This window comes from Ambystoma mexicanum, chromosome 7p, assembly GCF_040938575.1.
Source record: "Ambystoma mexicanum isolate Mex_15411 chromosome 7p, UKY_AmexF1_1, whole genome shotgun sequence".
Lineage (NCBI taxonomy): Eukaryota > Metazoa > Chordata > Amphibia > Caudata > Ambystomatidae > Ambystoma > Ambystoma mexicanum.
Window position 1 is genome coordinate 201,157,560 of NC_090939.1, and position 15,515 is coordinate 201,173,074.

Below are 15,515 nucleotides of genomic sequence, written 5' to 3' on the forward strand. Positions count from 1 at the left end.
AAAATCTGGTCAGTGATCGCCATGGAATGGCTTTCCTACTCAATATAGGGCCAACACATGCAATTTATAACCGATTGGGCTTCTCTCCTGGCATACTTTAAGGAAGGTGCGCGAAGAGCTTGGTGCCCTAAGGCGATGACACTATTAGGAATCATTGATCCCCAAGAGCATTCTGATCTATGGTAAGGGAGACAAGCAGAGACTTTAAGGGATAAAGCTTTTAAAGGTCCTATAAACTATAGGCCAATGGGGTCCTATGGACGTTCACCTCGGAGGGGAAAAGACAGCAGTGAAATCCTGGAATCTGGGGGAGGGGGGAGTGGGAGGGGTCCTGTTGATTGTTTGTTCAACTGTAAAATGTTAATAAAAACAAGTTGGAAAAAAAATGACTCTTTTTTAAGTATAACTGTTGCCTTTTGTCCTCTATGTTTACAATTACTGTTTTAAGTATAACAGATACATTTTCTCCTTTCTGTATTAAATGTCTTTTATAAATAAATGTTTTTACTAGTAATTAAACGCACTGATTGTTTAATACATTCCCACATCGATGTATAAAAAAACACACTTGATGATTTTAAAAAAATAGTTATTGTATTCATACATAGATAACACAGCATTTTTTTTTATTTTTTTACTTATTTTGTATTTGTGTTTGGTTTTTTACAAACCTTTACAATTCAAAAGCTAAAATACATCCATAAAAAAAGAAAATTCAAAGTACATTTAAAATGAGTCCTACACATAGAACTTCAGTAGATGATCCAGTATTATTAAAGCATTTCCATCTTAAACATTCTCAACCATAGTATATAAATAAGCCCAATATTTTACAAATGCTGCTACCGCCAGACTCTCACATTTTGATGTAGGGTTAATTTGTCTTTTCCAGACTTCTATCGGGTCCATGGTTCTGCCATTCCCCCTTATTTACCCAAGTAAGTCCATCTTTCCAATTGCAGGGCTGAACATTCCAACATCTAATGACCCACAGGCTCCACTGTTTCCTTGCTCTTACACAGACTACAGGTCAGGTCTGTAGGATCTATAAGCCCTCACCTTATCGGTACCTCCTTAGTTGGAAACAAGTTCCACCTAAGGGGCATTCTGAGGTTACGCTAGTGTTTGTTCAGGAATATTAACAAAACGGTGCAATCATACCCAATGGCTTATGCTTGTGCGAAAGATGTTTCAAAGACGAGTATCCATGAAATAAGTTGACAGTGTTAACCCAGTCCTGCTTATATAAAGCCTTCTTTACCTTGACCAGATTGGTTACTAAGATATCAATGTCCCATGACAAATCTTTTAGCCAAGTCTTTTAGTAGCTGTTCACAGTTGGCTCTCAACTTTCCCAAGTATGTATCTAAGTTAGAAGATAAGTTTTCTCTCCCTTTTAGAGCCGATCTTGCTACCATATACAGATTATCAGAATTGGTTGATTGTTTTTTCCAGTATATAGATAGACTCTGTCATTGGACTCGTACTTTTAAAGAGAGGAGACTGAGCACATATCTCTTGGCCGCCACCGGGATTCCATTAGGCACTCTCAGAGTTCTCTGCCACATCTTCCCCTCTATTACGTCTAACCATGCGTGGGTCCTGTCCGGCCAAAGTTCCAAACCGTATAACAGTTTGGGTACACCCACCCCTTCATACAAGTGGACACCTGCCTTTATTGAAAACCTTCCATATTTCGTATCCACCTGGATGAGCTGATTAGTCAAATTTTGTGCTTTTGGTATGACTAGGAGGCTGGCAGAGCTTGATCTTAGAGTGTGTGGAGGATGGTAGGGTTTTAGTTTGTCTTGAAGATATTGAGGTCCGGTTTTATGCATAGCTCGGTGAGAGATGCATAGGGTTTTGAAGGTCACCCTTCGGGCAACCGGAAGCCAGTGCAGAGTTTTGAGGGCTGGGGAGATGTGATCCTTGGGCCAAGTGCTAGTAGCAGTTTGGCTGCGGCATTTTGTGCTCTTTGTAGTTTTGTCAGTTGGTACGTGTGGACTCCGAGGTAGAGGGGGTTAGCATAGTCCAGTCTTGACATAACAATTGATTGGACCGCGGAGAGTCTGTTGGACAAATGCGCGTAAGAGTTTTAAGGTGGTAGTGGCAGGACTTGGAGCGAGAGGGTTAGGTCTGAGTCAAGGTTGCATCCAAGGTTTCTTACTGAATTTGAGGGTGTCGGGGAGTTGCCCATGGCAGATGGCCAGGGTAGCCGGTGCGGAAGAAGTTTGGTGTTGCCACATACCATGATTTCAGTTTTGGGGGGGTTTAGCAAGAGGTGGTTTGTGGTCATCCAGTGATCTATGTCGAGGAGGCAGGAGGCGAGGTCGGGTTGGCAGTTAGGTTTTGAATTCAGGAGTTTTAGGATTAGTTGTGTGTCATCGGCGTAGTTGTAGCACAGGATATTGTGCAAGCGGATTATTCGTGGGAGGGCGGACATATAGAGGCTATATAGGAGGGCTGACAGGCATGCTCCTTGTGGAACTTCAGTGCTGACTGGTCGGGCGTGGGAAGCATAGGTGAAGAGTAGGGTTATTTTGTTCCTATTGTCGAGGAAGGATGCTATCCATTTGAGAGCATTTCCACGGATTCCCAGGGAGCGGAGGCGGTCAAGGAGGATTGAGTGGTTGATTGTGTTGAAGGCGGCGGATAGGTCAAGAAGGATTAGTGCGGCGCATCCCACAGAATCAGCAGTGTTGATGAGGTCATCCCAGATTGAGGTTAGGGTAGTTTCGATTCTGTGTTGGACTCTGAAACCTGATTGAGCGGGGTCTAGGAGATTGTTGGCTTTGACAAAGGCATTTAGTTGGGAGTAGGCGGTTTGGTCAATGAGTTTGGCAAGGATCCTGGTGTTTGAGATGGGGCAGTAGTTTTTGGGCTCGAGAGGGTTGAGGGAAGATTTTTTTAGAAGAGGCTTGACATGAACAGTTTTGAACGCGTTTGGAAAAATTCCTGAGGAGAGGGAGTCGTTTATGATGGTCCTTGCGTGTTCCCCTGCGCAGGTAGATGCGAAAATTTCTTTGAGGGTTGTGGCCGGGCAGGGCTCCAGCGGGGAGCCGGATGGTTTGTGGGCAGAGAGAAGTTGGAGAAATTGGTCAGTTGATATTGGAATGAAGGAGTCGAAAGTCAGTTGGGCGGCGGTTGCAGGCGGTGGGATGGCAGGTAGGGTGGGTGGATTGCGTGGTGGGTGTAAGAGAGCTAGTTTGTTGGTTAGAGAGTTTGTTCTTTCGAGAGCTGTGGTGTAAAAGTTTAGAGAGAGTGAGTCGCACAGTGATTGTGAGGGGGTGGGAAGGGTGGTGGTACATGATGGTTTGGTGAATTTGGCGATGGTTTTGTGAAGTTCTTTGCTGGGGTTTTTACAGTTAAGGATTCAGGAGTTGTAATGTGCTTTTTTAGCTTTCCAGATTTCGGCCTTGTAGTGGCAATGGTGCCGGGCCAAGGTGGATCAGCTCAGGGCTGTTTTGTCTTTCAGCCATTTGTGTTCTAGGGATTTATATAGTTGTTTAGTGGTCTTCAGTTCTGGTGTGAACCATCTAGGGAAAAGGCCATGACGCGCTGAAGGTTTGCAAGAGGGGGTGAGCGGGATTAGTGAGGTGTTGAGCCATGAGTCAAAGGCGTCGGAGGTTAGGTGTTAATTAGGTAGGCGGGTAGGGGGAGGAGACTGAAGGAGTGCATCGGCTAGGTCGGGAAGGACTTTTAGTTTCTTCCAGAATTTGCATAGATTAGGAGGTTCTGGTTCGGGTAAGGGGAGCGGGCTGGGTGAGCGAATGGCGAAAGAAACAATGAAGTGATCGGACCAGATGACAAGGGTGCGGGGGTTTAGATGTATCAGGTTGTGGGAGCTGAAGATAGCATCAAGTATGTGTCCTTTATAGTGAGTCGGCCCGTTTATGTGGGTATTGAGGTTAATTGCGTCTAGGCCGTCTACCAGAGAGTGGGTCATAGGGTTGGTGGGGATGTCAAGCCATATGTTGAAATCTCCTAAAAGGGTGAGGGTGGGATGGTTTACTTGGAGGGTGGCAATTGTAACGTTCACCTGGTATCCACAGGGACGTTACTCAGCCTGTTCTGACCTCTTACGACCTCGAACCCTTCCCTGGAGTCTACTCGACTGGAGACTGGGCCTGAAACACAGGATTGGTAGAGTTTAACTCCCTATTGTCTCTGTGTGCTTGAACCCCTTCTTCCGCGGAGTCCAACCCTTCCCTTTGATCCACAGCTCACCTTGTTTTCTTGAAAAGTGTGCTCTCCGTCCTGCTTTCAGCGCAGGGGCTCGTTGATTGATGCAGGCTCGTTGCTGCCTAGTTACTTCACTGGCCAGAGTCCGACAGGTAAGTATAATGAGTCTTTTGAACAGTTCTCTAACTTCGTTCCTTTCCTTCCTTAGATGATGGCCTGCGTCCGGGGATGGCGACGTGCTGCTGAGATGAGTAGCGCTGAAAGTGAGTGAGAGCGCGATGCGAGATGCGACCCTTTCATATTTGTATTGAACTGAGTTCTTTTTCTGTGTCTTTTAGGTCCCGCGACGTTTTCAGCATGGATGCCGGTTATGAAGAAGAAATGCGGTGAATAAGCGCGGTATGCGGCGCCTCTAGATGTTTCCACGCTAACCTGGAGTGTCTTTTCCCTCTTGCAGATGGATGAGAAGTTCCGGAGACAGAGTTCCCCCAGAGCGGCTGGGATTCAGGTAAGTGTTTGAAGCTTGTACAGTCTTCAAAATAAGCGAAGATTTGCTGAATGCTTACTAATGCCTTTTTTCTGTTCTTTTCCCTTTTCCTTAGGAAGGGCCGTGCAGGGATGGGAATGACACCGCCGAAGATGCCCACAGAACAGAAGAAGCGATGAATGATGGGCAGAAGCGCCGCAAGGTAAGGCTGTTCCTAACGATGTTCTTGTTCTTGCAGGAGCTGAGCGCAGAAGAAAGATGCAGGCCTACTGGAGACCGATCCGAACACGCGTAGTGTCACGCTGCAGGTACAGAAAACACAAAACATGTTTCTCAGCCTGGGCATGGCTTAAATAGTCTTTGGGTATCCCAGGTGTCTCTGGGCTGAACCACACCCAAAAGATTAGACTGCACATGCAGTTCTGGGAACCGAAATATGTGGGGGCATCCATCTTGTCCCCATCAATGCACTACAAGTCCAATCCCCAATGTTATCCTATGGGAGTGAGTGAGTCTGGTGCCACAAGCGCCAAGTCTGACTCCAAGTGGGTCTTTGGAGGTATGGAGAGGCCCTTGAGGGCCATGTAGGGGATTGTGGCCTGGCTCCAGCCCGACATCTTGGAGGGTTGGGAACATGAGGGGCAGGAATCATGACACAATAGAGTTGCAGAGGTTGTTTGAGAATTGTCTATCATAGCCAGGGGGTCTGTAGATGATTAGGAAGCTGTGGGAGAACGAAGGGGGAGGGATAGTTTTACGGGGAGTGATTCATAGGAAGGAATGGATGGCTGGTTGTCGATGATTGAGGTGTGGAAGTGAGACTTGAAGGGGATTGCTATTCCTCCTCCTCTAGAGAGACGGTTCAGTGGGATGAGGGAGTAGTCTGGGGGAAGGCTTCATTGGCGATAGGGGCGAAGTTGTCAGAGAAGCAGGTTTCCGTGATAAAGACCAGGGGCCTCATTACGAGGTTGGAGGTAATGGAAAAACGATGCTGGTAAAGGATTACCGGCATCACTTACCGCTCCAGTGCATTATGACCCGGCAACCCGCTATTAGCGGCACCCTAAATAACGTTGCCTCTAATAGCGGCCTGGGCACGTAAACGCGCCCCTTCGGGGAGCAAATACTGGCATGCCGGTAATAGGAGGACATCCCAACCCACGCGGACATGCAAATACCGGCATCCAGAAGCCGGTAATCACAGCCTGCATGATGCCGGCCATACAGGCATCGCGGACCACCCGCAAACAGCAATCAGCAATCAAGCCAACAGCCACAGGTGCACACAATCACCACAGGTGGAGTCAATGGAGGCCTGGCCAGTATTAAATGAGCACACCCACACACCACACCCCTTCCAACACCAAAATGCTACCACTAGCTGTTGCAATCATGGCGCTGGAGGACATGCTTATACTGCTACAACTACAGCAACAACACCAACTACAACAACAGCAGCAACAACAGGCAGCACAGATGAGACACAGGAGGAGAAGGAGGGTGAGACAGGCCCAGCAATTACCACCAGCGCAGCCAGCAGTGCCTCGTAGGCAGCCACCAATCCCTCACACCAGACCCAGCCCCTTCAACCTAACCCCTGATCAGATCCACACCCTGTACCGGTTGGACCGGGACACCATCACCACCATAGTGGATATGATACACAACGACATTGCCAGCCTCTTAGAAATACGCACTGCCACCCCTCCCCCCGCTACTAAAGGTGGTGTCTGTGCTCCACTTCCTGGCCACAGGCACCTATCAACACACAGTGGGCCAGCTGCATGGCATTTCACAACCACTATTTTCACGCATGTTGAACCAAGTGCTGGATGCCCCCTGAAGCACGCAAGCACCCACATATCCCTACCACGGACTACCCGGAGATAGCCGACACCAAAGTAGGCTTCCATGCGCTGGCAGGCATGCCCAATTGTGTTGGTGCCCTGGACTGCACCCATGTGGAATTGGTAGTCCCCATGCCATAGAGGCGGTGTACCGCAATCGCAAGCAATTCCAGTCCATCAATGTGCAAATGGTATGTGACTCCAGCAAGATCATCACACATTGCTGCGCCCGATTTCCCAGATCAACACATGATGCCATGGTGCTGCACAACTCCATGCTACCCTGTCACATGGAGCGACATGCTGGGCCACGTGCCTGGCTGCTTGGTGAGTTGGCCAACTAGCCCATGGCAGTGCTTTGGGGTACTGATCTGTAGGGATGCATACTCCACCTGGGTGGGAAAGGGGGGGGATGCATACTCCACCTCGGTGGGAAAGGGGGGGATGCATACTCCACCTGGGTGGGAAAGGGATAGGGGATGCATACTCCACCTGGGTGGCAATTGTTGGTGATTGGAGAATGCATGCAGAGCTAAACACTCCTGATCTGAACCTAACAAACGGAACATGACACATCACTAGCACACATTTTACCAATTATGCATATCGATGATAACAAGTAAGAGTCACAACCAGGCCACCATGGTGATGGCAAGCAATGAACGACTGAACAGGATTGCAACTGTGCCAATGTGGCTAGTGTGACCATGCATAGTGTATAATACACAGCATGAATGGAAGGCTAAACATTGTCATACTACCACAGTACCTCCGCCTCAGCATGCATTATCACACGTTGCACCATCTATTGAACGCCATCCAGACTACCACACCACATAACAGTATAGTATGCATCTAGGTAACAATATTGCATACGTACAGGGACATGTGCATGTCCATACCAAATCGCTGCGGCCATGACTGTGCTTCCTGAAGGTGGCAGCTCAGAGTGACACACACCTATTTGTATTTGCTTGCTATTTGTATTTGATGGAGGATATCCCTTGAGGCTGTGGCTACTTACCCCTGTGCGAAACCCGCAGAACAGCCATGAAGAGGAGTACAATCGCGTGCACACCTGTACCTGTGTTGTGATTGAGCAGACCTTTGGCCTGTTGAAGGCGCGTTTCCGCTGCCTAAGCAGGTCTGGTGGGGCACTCCTATATAGTCCTGAGAAGGTGGCAAAGATCACCATGGCCTGTGTCATGCTGAACAACATGTGCATCCGGAGAAATGTACCACTGCCACCTGACATTGACATGCATGCCCTGGGTGAGGATGATGAGGATGGAGACGGAGGTGAAGTAGCCCCCCTGCCAGTACGTGATGCACGGGATGGCCATGCTGTATGCCAAGCACTGGTTCACAAATACTTCTGAACCACAGGGACTATGATAGACATGTGTCAGTGACACACTGGCTCCATGTGGACATGCACACTGGGATTGTTGGGAGTTGGCCACTGAACACCATCACACATTAAATGGATATACACAAAATGAACACTGTCCAGCCATTGAATTTTTTGGCACACAACAGGTGTATTTTTTCAAAGAGGGAAAAATGTGCCCTCTTCCCCCATAACCCCCAGTGAAGTCCCTAACCCACCCTACAAACCCCGAAAGTCCCCAAATGTACTCCATGAAATAGTTCCCTTCACCCACAACCATGTGTCCCACTCCTATTGTGTGGGCACTCTACTTCCTGGACTTTTTATTATCCGGGGGTGGCATCTCCGAGTGCCATGCACTCCTCCGGGTCATCCGCACAGGGCTTGCAGGGACTGAGGATGCAGGTGTTGTGGCAGTGGATGTGTCTGAGGCAGGTTCCACGCCTGCTCCAAGGCGTGGCCGCTGCATATGTAGCAGGATGGAAGTTAGGATTTGGGTTACTGCCCCCAGGCAGTCCCTCATGAGCACAGCCGATGCATTCACGGCAGCTGTGTTCGCTGTGATGGCCTTTGTGGTCCCCGCAATGGAAGTTGCTATGCCCCTCCCTTTTCCTCCCCATTGGCAATATACTGCCGCAGGAGTTCCAGCATTGCCTCCTGTCATGCCTCCACCCTCGACAGGCGTGACTCCAGGCTGTTGCTGGGAGCTGGAGTGGTGGGAGCTGGAGTGGTGGATGATGCATGCCCGGGGCCTACATCCTGGGTGCTGTCCTCCTCGAATTAACACAGGTCTGAATCCCTCAGATCAGAGTCATGGAGGCAGGGATCATCACTGCTGTAGGGCTCCATATGGGCAGAGGGGTGGGCAGGGGGCTTGGTGTGGGTGTGGAAGTCTCTACTGTGATTCCCTCAGGGTCCACATTGGCATCCGCAATGTCCTCGGTGGGGGGTGGCGCAGGAAGGGACACCCCTCTGACTGTTGTGGGTGTGTGCTGCTGGTCCTGATGTGTGTCAGGCACACTGGCAGCAGGTGTTGTTGGCTGGCTTTCCACCTGGTCAGGCACACTGCCTGTGGGTCTGGCCTGTTTGTCTGGCTGAGGGGTGGTGGTGGCGGTGGCCCTTGTCTTATGGCGTGCTGTCGATGCCCTTGCGCTCCTCTCCTGACTGGCATCTTCCTCATCGGTGCCTGGGGGTTAGAAGAGATGCAGGTCATCAGTGATGGTGTCACATGCCAGCGGCATACAATTGTGCTGTTCAATATTCATGCATCCATGTCTTACAGGTGTGTGGCACTTGGTGTTCTGAGGGGGCATATTGGCAATCAATGCATGGCAGGTGGCATGCCGTTGATATGGGGTGTGTGTTTGGTTACATGGGCACGATCCTGGTATATTGCCCGTGTGTTGGTTAGGGGATTGGCACTCAGCATGCATTTCTGTGTGTCAGGGTTTGGGCCACAATCTTGACTTGGATATGTTGATGTGGGTGTAGGGACATGCATTGCCTTGCCTAGTCTCACTTCCACGTCACTTGTGCTATGTCATGGTTTCCCCTACAGGGATGTGCAGGGTCACTCACCTCTTTCTGGGGATGATGCCGCACCCATCTCATCTCTCCAAATCCATCAATTGACTCAGGATCAATAAATGTGCTGGCAGTCTCCTCCCAGGGCATCAGCTTTGCAGGTGAGTGGGGGCCCCCGCCTGTCACCATGGCCGCCCTCCTGTTGCTTGACAGGATGTTTCTCACCCTCAAGCGGAGGTCGTCCCACCTCTTGCAACAGTCACACACAGTACGTGGGGTGGTCCCCAAGGCCGACACCTTCCGGGCAACCTCATGCCAGATTTCCTTTTTCCTCATCTGGGCATCAAGCTTCATGTCATTGCCTTTCATTATGTCTGCATTTGCAGCCAGAGTGTCTGCCAGCATGTTTAGCTCTGCGTCAGAGAAACGCTGTTTCCGCTGCCGGGGGTCGTCTTCCAGGTTGCCTTGGACATCCTCAGAGTTTTTCAACACAGCACAACACGAATAAACTGGTGGTTAGGGAGGATGGCAATGGATTGTGTTTTTAAAGATGGCCACCGGCCCATTTCCCGTTCCTGCGCGATGACGTTATTTCCGGTCCGGTTTTACGAACCCGGTATTAGCATGGTGGTATTACCGGGTCGGTATTTAGGGGTTCCTCCTAGGCGGTGCCGATATCGGCAGGTCCCGTGATGCCGCTATCGGGGGTGTGAGGTCCTTTAGTGGCATGCCGGTATTGCCATTACTGGCATGGGGGTTCGCGTGTGCTCGCGCACTCGTAATCACCCGCTATTAGCGGGTTCATACGAGCACGGGCCCGCTCTTACCGGCATGCCGGTAATGACCCCGTTTTTACCAGGCTACTCGTAATGAGGCCCCAGGTCCGGTTTGTCAGAGGCGAGGAGGTCAAACATGCTGTGTCTGTTTTTTGCTACAGATCGGGCATTAAAAAGGATGCAATTTACTTCGGTACAGGAGGATGATGCGGAAGTTGCAGAGGTGGGGGATGGGAGGTGATGATGGTAGGTGGGTGGAGGGGATGGGAGGAGCAGTGTTCTTAGGATGGTTGCCTCGCCATCGTGCCCCTCTGGCTTGGTGTTTGGAAAGGGGATGGGTAGGGGGTGTGGTGGAAGGCAGGATGGTTTGGGGAAGGTGGGGATAGGAGGGGGGGGGGATGGGAGGTAGGGCGGGCGCGAGGGGGTCATTTTCGGTGGACCATAGTGGGTTGGGTGGACTCATGGTTTGGATTAGTTTGAACTGTGCTATAGTTGGCATTGGTTGATTTCGTTCACACCTTCCTACTTCAACTATACCACTTGATGCTAATTTTACACACTCTCTATGATTCACTGTACGGACTCCCTTCCCCCACTCCTCTCTACCCCTTGGAGGCTTCTCCCCATGAAGAGAACACAACACGGCATGACCCACGAGGGAAGGAGAGCCCGAAAAAGATGCGGACTAGGCTGCGGGACACCATCGAAACATATCGCGGGGGTAGGAGGAAGCGAACCAGTAACTACCCCAATTTTCATACATGATTCAGAATACGAACAACAGCGGCCAGGGCTCCTGACCTCCCTCGCGCCACCATACAGTGATGCCTCAGCCGAGATGACCGACCCATATATAGTACAGCCAAGCTCATGTTGCAAAAGTACTGCACTTATCCAGTGGAGATAACAGCGAACACTAAAACGAACTGGAGAATAATATACAGTTACAGCTGGTGCGAACTCTATATGCAGTAAGGAACCCTGAACATTTTTAGAACAGTGCAAAATCTGAGCCCCGGGAGTGTTACTTCGCGACCCAACCAGAGGTAGACAGGAACAACTACCTCAAAAACGCAAAAATACCCTGGTGATACACCCCACAACCACAAGGATAAGAACCTGTGAGTGGCGAACAAGCTGGTCTGAACAGCCTGACCCCTACTTAGAGTTGGCAACTAACAACTTCTTCCACGGGACCGGCCTCCCTAGAAAATAGTACTTAATAGATGCCCGACTGGAAGAAGGAGGGACATAGAGGCAGGGTCAAGAAGACGATACCCTATCACGGGGGGCTGAGCCTCATAACGGCTTTTACAGTGCAGAAGGAGTAGAGCAGAGAGGATTTCAGCAGAAGCAAAATTTGGCGGATATGACACTACAGGCAAAAACTGGAGGCCCATGTCGAGAGCGACTAAATGCAAATAGAAAAGCAGTCCGTCCTAGCCAGACAAGGGACAATCCAGTCGCAGACTGGTAGGACACCAAGAGCTGCCTAAACTCACCCCCCAGCAATAGGACTGCTCACTGGTGATGGAGACAACAACCCTCAGTTCGAGCACCCAGATCCCTGGGAGAACTGTCGCCAAGAATGGGAAAATCCGACAAATTGCAAGTTGAACTTTGAAACCAGTTCCACCAACAAAACACCTGGTACAAACACACAACCAGAACCCCCGGTGACAAACATGGAACAGGACGGAAACATAGCCCTCGTCCCAGAAGCCGATATCGAGAAACCCTGTCCGACCTAAAAGCTGGCATCGGGATCCTGGATTCTAAGCAGGACAACCTATCCTCGAAAGTAGACCAGCTTCAACACCGGCTAGACAAACATGGTGACAGATGGGATACCGCTGAACAGAGGGTATCAGACCTGGAGGACGGAAGCATGGCACTGACTGCCAGGGTATCGGCATTGGAAGTACAAATAAAAGCTGTGACAGCCAAAAATGAAGACCTAAAGGGACGAAGCCGCCGCAACAACATACGCCTTGTGGGGGTGAGAGAGTGACAAACCCCACAGAAGATGGAGGAATTCATTGAAGCCATGTGTAGAGAGCTGTTCGGAGAGACCTCCTTATCTCACTGCTTTGTGATAGAAAGAGCACACCGGGTCCGGCCAACCGTCCAGTACCAGGAACACCCCCACGCCCCATTCCGGCGCGCCTACTCAATTACAAAGATCGTGACACAATCCTACGGCTCGCCAGGGAGAAAGTAGAACTATACTACGATGGAGACAGGATCCACATCTATCCCGACTTTTCACAGGCAGTCCAATCATCGCTTCATAGGTGTGAAAAAGTGCCTGAGAGACAATCAAATGCAAAACTCCATGCTCTATCCGGCAAAACTCTGAGTTCAACACGCTGGAAAGACTCTGTTTTTACCTCACACAAAGCAGTGAGACGCTTCCTAGACGAAGCCGGCTATTAACCCACCAACAACAGTCCGAGACTTGCGAGAGCCGACCGAGGCAGGAGAGACCCACGCTCAACACTCACGGTACGTGCAAACTGAAAGTCACAATGCATACCACATATTTTGGAATTGATCAAACGACTCATAAGCAGAGTTAACACAATAGCTCGCCTTCAGCAACCCATTACCACATCGGACAACACAATTAGCACCCATGGGCATAACCAGGTGAAAATTCAGATGGGAGCCAGCAAACTTGGCTGGGCACTAGCGCCCCGAGCTCAGCAATGTTTCGAAGTTATTGGTTAGGGGGGAGGGGACAACTGACAGGCGAGTTGGGGGTTGCCTGCGGGGGGATATAAAGGGGGAAACCTCACTACAAGTTAACCAGTGTGGAGTACACCAAGCAGGGAAAGGGAAGAGAATAGGGGAAGTCCGTGGGCGCGCAATCCCCAGGTCGGGAAGACATCTGGCAAAGAGGGGAGTCGGAACACTTATTTCAGTCTTTTAAAAAAGGAAAGATGATTCTCCCTTACGAAAGATACTCTAACAGAAGTATCCACTTCCGCAGAAAATCGAGAAACCCATAATATTAGAAGCTCCTGTTATTCATGCAGAGAAGTTAGTCACCTAAATAAACCATTTCCTTCGAACCTCCAAATGCCTCTTAAATATCAAGAGTTGGAGACCTTGGGAAAATTAGGTCCAGACAATCTCATGATAGAAGCTGGGGATGGAAACGTTCCCCTTTCTCCTATCCAAGACCAGAAATGTTTCTCTTGGGAAGGATCTGGGCATATGGCAAGGTATTGTCCATTAAACTTAATCAATCTCCCCACCATCTCATCATTAAGAGAAGCCAATCAGAATATGGAGAGTAAGGAAGACAGAATTCAGTCATCATATAATACCATCTTATATACCCAGTCTCAGCATATGATGTTAGAGGGGGAGAAGAGTCTAAAGAAGTCTGGAAAGAGAGGAATTATAAGAACCAGAGAAAACTCCATGTCTTGTATATACTGGAGATAAAACCACATATAAAATTCCAGTTAGCATAGAGAGAAAGATTATTTGGGCAAAATTGTATACGGGAAGTAAGAAAAGTGCTATAAGAACAGGGATGGAAAGAAGTAGTGAAAAAGAGGGTGACCTGTGTACGTGGCCATACCGTAAATCGACTATTAACCCAGATCACAATTACCATCTTAGGAAGAAAAATAAACCATAACGTTAGCAGTGATTTCCAACTTAATGACCCAGTTAGTCCTGGGAACTGATTTACCCCAATTCGATCAATGAATCTCACAGGTGGCCCAAGTCAAATCCAAGAATCTTAAAGTTAGGCTTTCCCGCATAATCAAACTAGAACCTCCCAAGTGTGAAAAGAGAACTAGCGGAAAGGAACTTATTAGTCTTTTCAGAGAAAACCCAATATCCCAGAGAAAAGAATCCAGCCTAAGGGATATGCAGGGTTGCTTGGACCGCCAACCGTGCTGCTTCACAGTGAAACACCGGAAGGGCCAAGAGCAAGGTAATGTAGACTGCTTCTCCCGGTTTCCATGTGAAGCACCCCAGTCCAACCGCATTGGGGAAGGGTATGAAAAAAGCCTGAGGGTATTCTCACTCTTAAAACCCCTGGATCCTCTTCTCAGGTGGCCAGGGAAAGGCCATTGCTTTTGGATCCTGATGCTGAGGGGTGGAGAAGCGAGGGAGGATCATCTGGGTGGAGGGTCCTCGGAGTTTGGGAGTAGGGTATCCACAGGCGAGACATGGTATCCCCCGTTCCCTAATCTTGACCAACCTAGCCCTCCCCCGACCTTTATGGGTTAGTGCAAGACCTCTCCCCTCATTTCCCCACATTTAACACTTGAAAGTACTGGGACAAAGAAGAAGAGACTAGGAGTAATGAACATTACACCTTCATTTTACCACTCTGATACGGAGACGAAGAAGATGCCTGCAAAATATAGAGAGAATCAGGCATGTCCCCTTAATCATGGCCCGGCATGTCTAATTAGGCATCCACACCTGCAGCCTGTTCATAAAGGGAGACCACTGAAGAGACAGAGAGAGAGCAACCAGGAAGCCTTTGTAGGAGAGACTAGGGGACTCTTTCTCTGAGGAGGCAGCAGTGGTGGGACCTGAAGTGTGATCAGGACGCCGGACGAGAATCCCAACGGGCAGGCACTTCGGTGACAGAGATTAAGCAGCTGGGAGCTGCGAACAAGCAAAGGAGAGAGAGGAGGCTGTTCAACCTCCCCCCGACGGCGCATGCAGAAGTTGAACCGGCATGCGAGCAGGATTCGCAGAGGTAGCAGCAAGAGCCACCGGAGCAAAATGCAGCAAACCGGTGAGCGCTGGGGCAAGACACTGGGAAACCAGGGCGCGCCGGGTGGGATGTGTTTAACAAATGAAGCGTCGTAAGAATGAAAGCTCCAACGCAAGATGAGTTACACATTGAATATCAAAATGAATGGAAGTTTTTAAATAGCGCTACACTATTTTTTTTTTTTTAAGTATTTTATTGGCATTTGTATAAGTACATAAAAGCCATCAAACAATAACATAACAGACCATCAACAACCAATTAACTACCACGGTCTTCGTAGCGCAATGTTTTGTTCTTAGTCATGATGAGGGGGAGGGGCGCCGGTGGTCGGTGTTCCGAAGGACACGGGGGTTGAGTTTCCGGGTTGTCCATTCTTGGGGTGAACCCCAGGCAATTCTCTGGTAGGGGTGTGCACTCAGGGGGGTTTGTGATCCGAAGCGTACTAGATGTCGCGTAACAGGGCCTTCCATGATTCTAGGGTGTCATTGGCGTTATCGTAGCTTGAGTTGGTTCCATCTTGCCAGGCTCTGGTCTCTGCCTCTGTCCACTTTTCCAG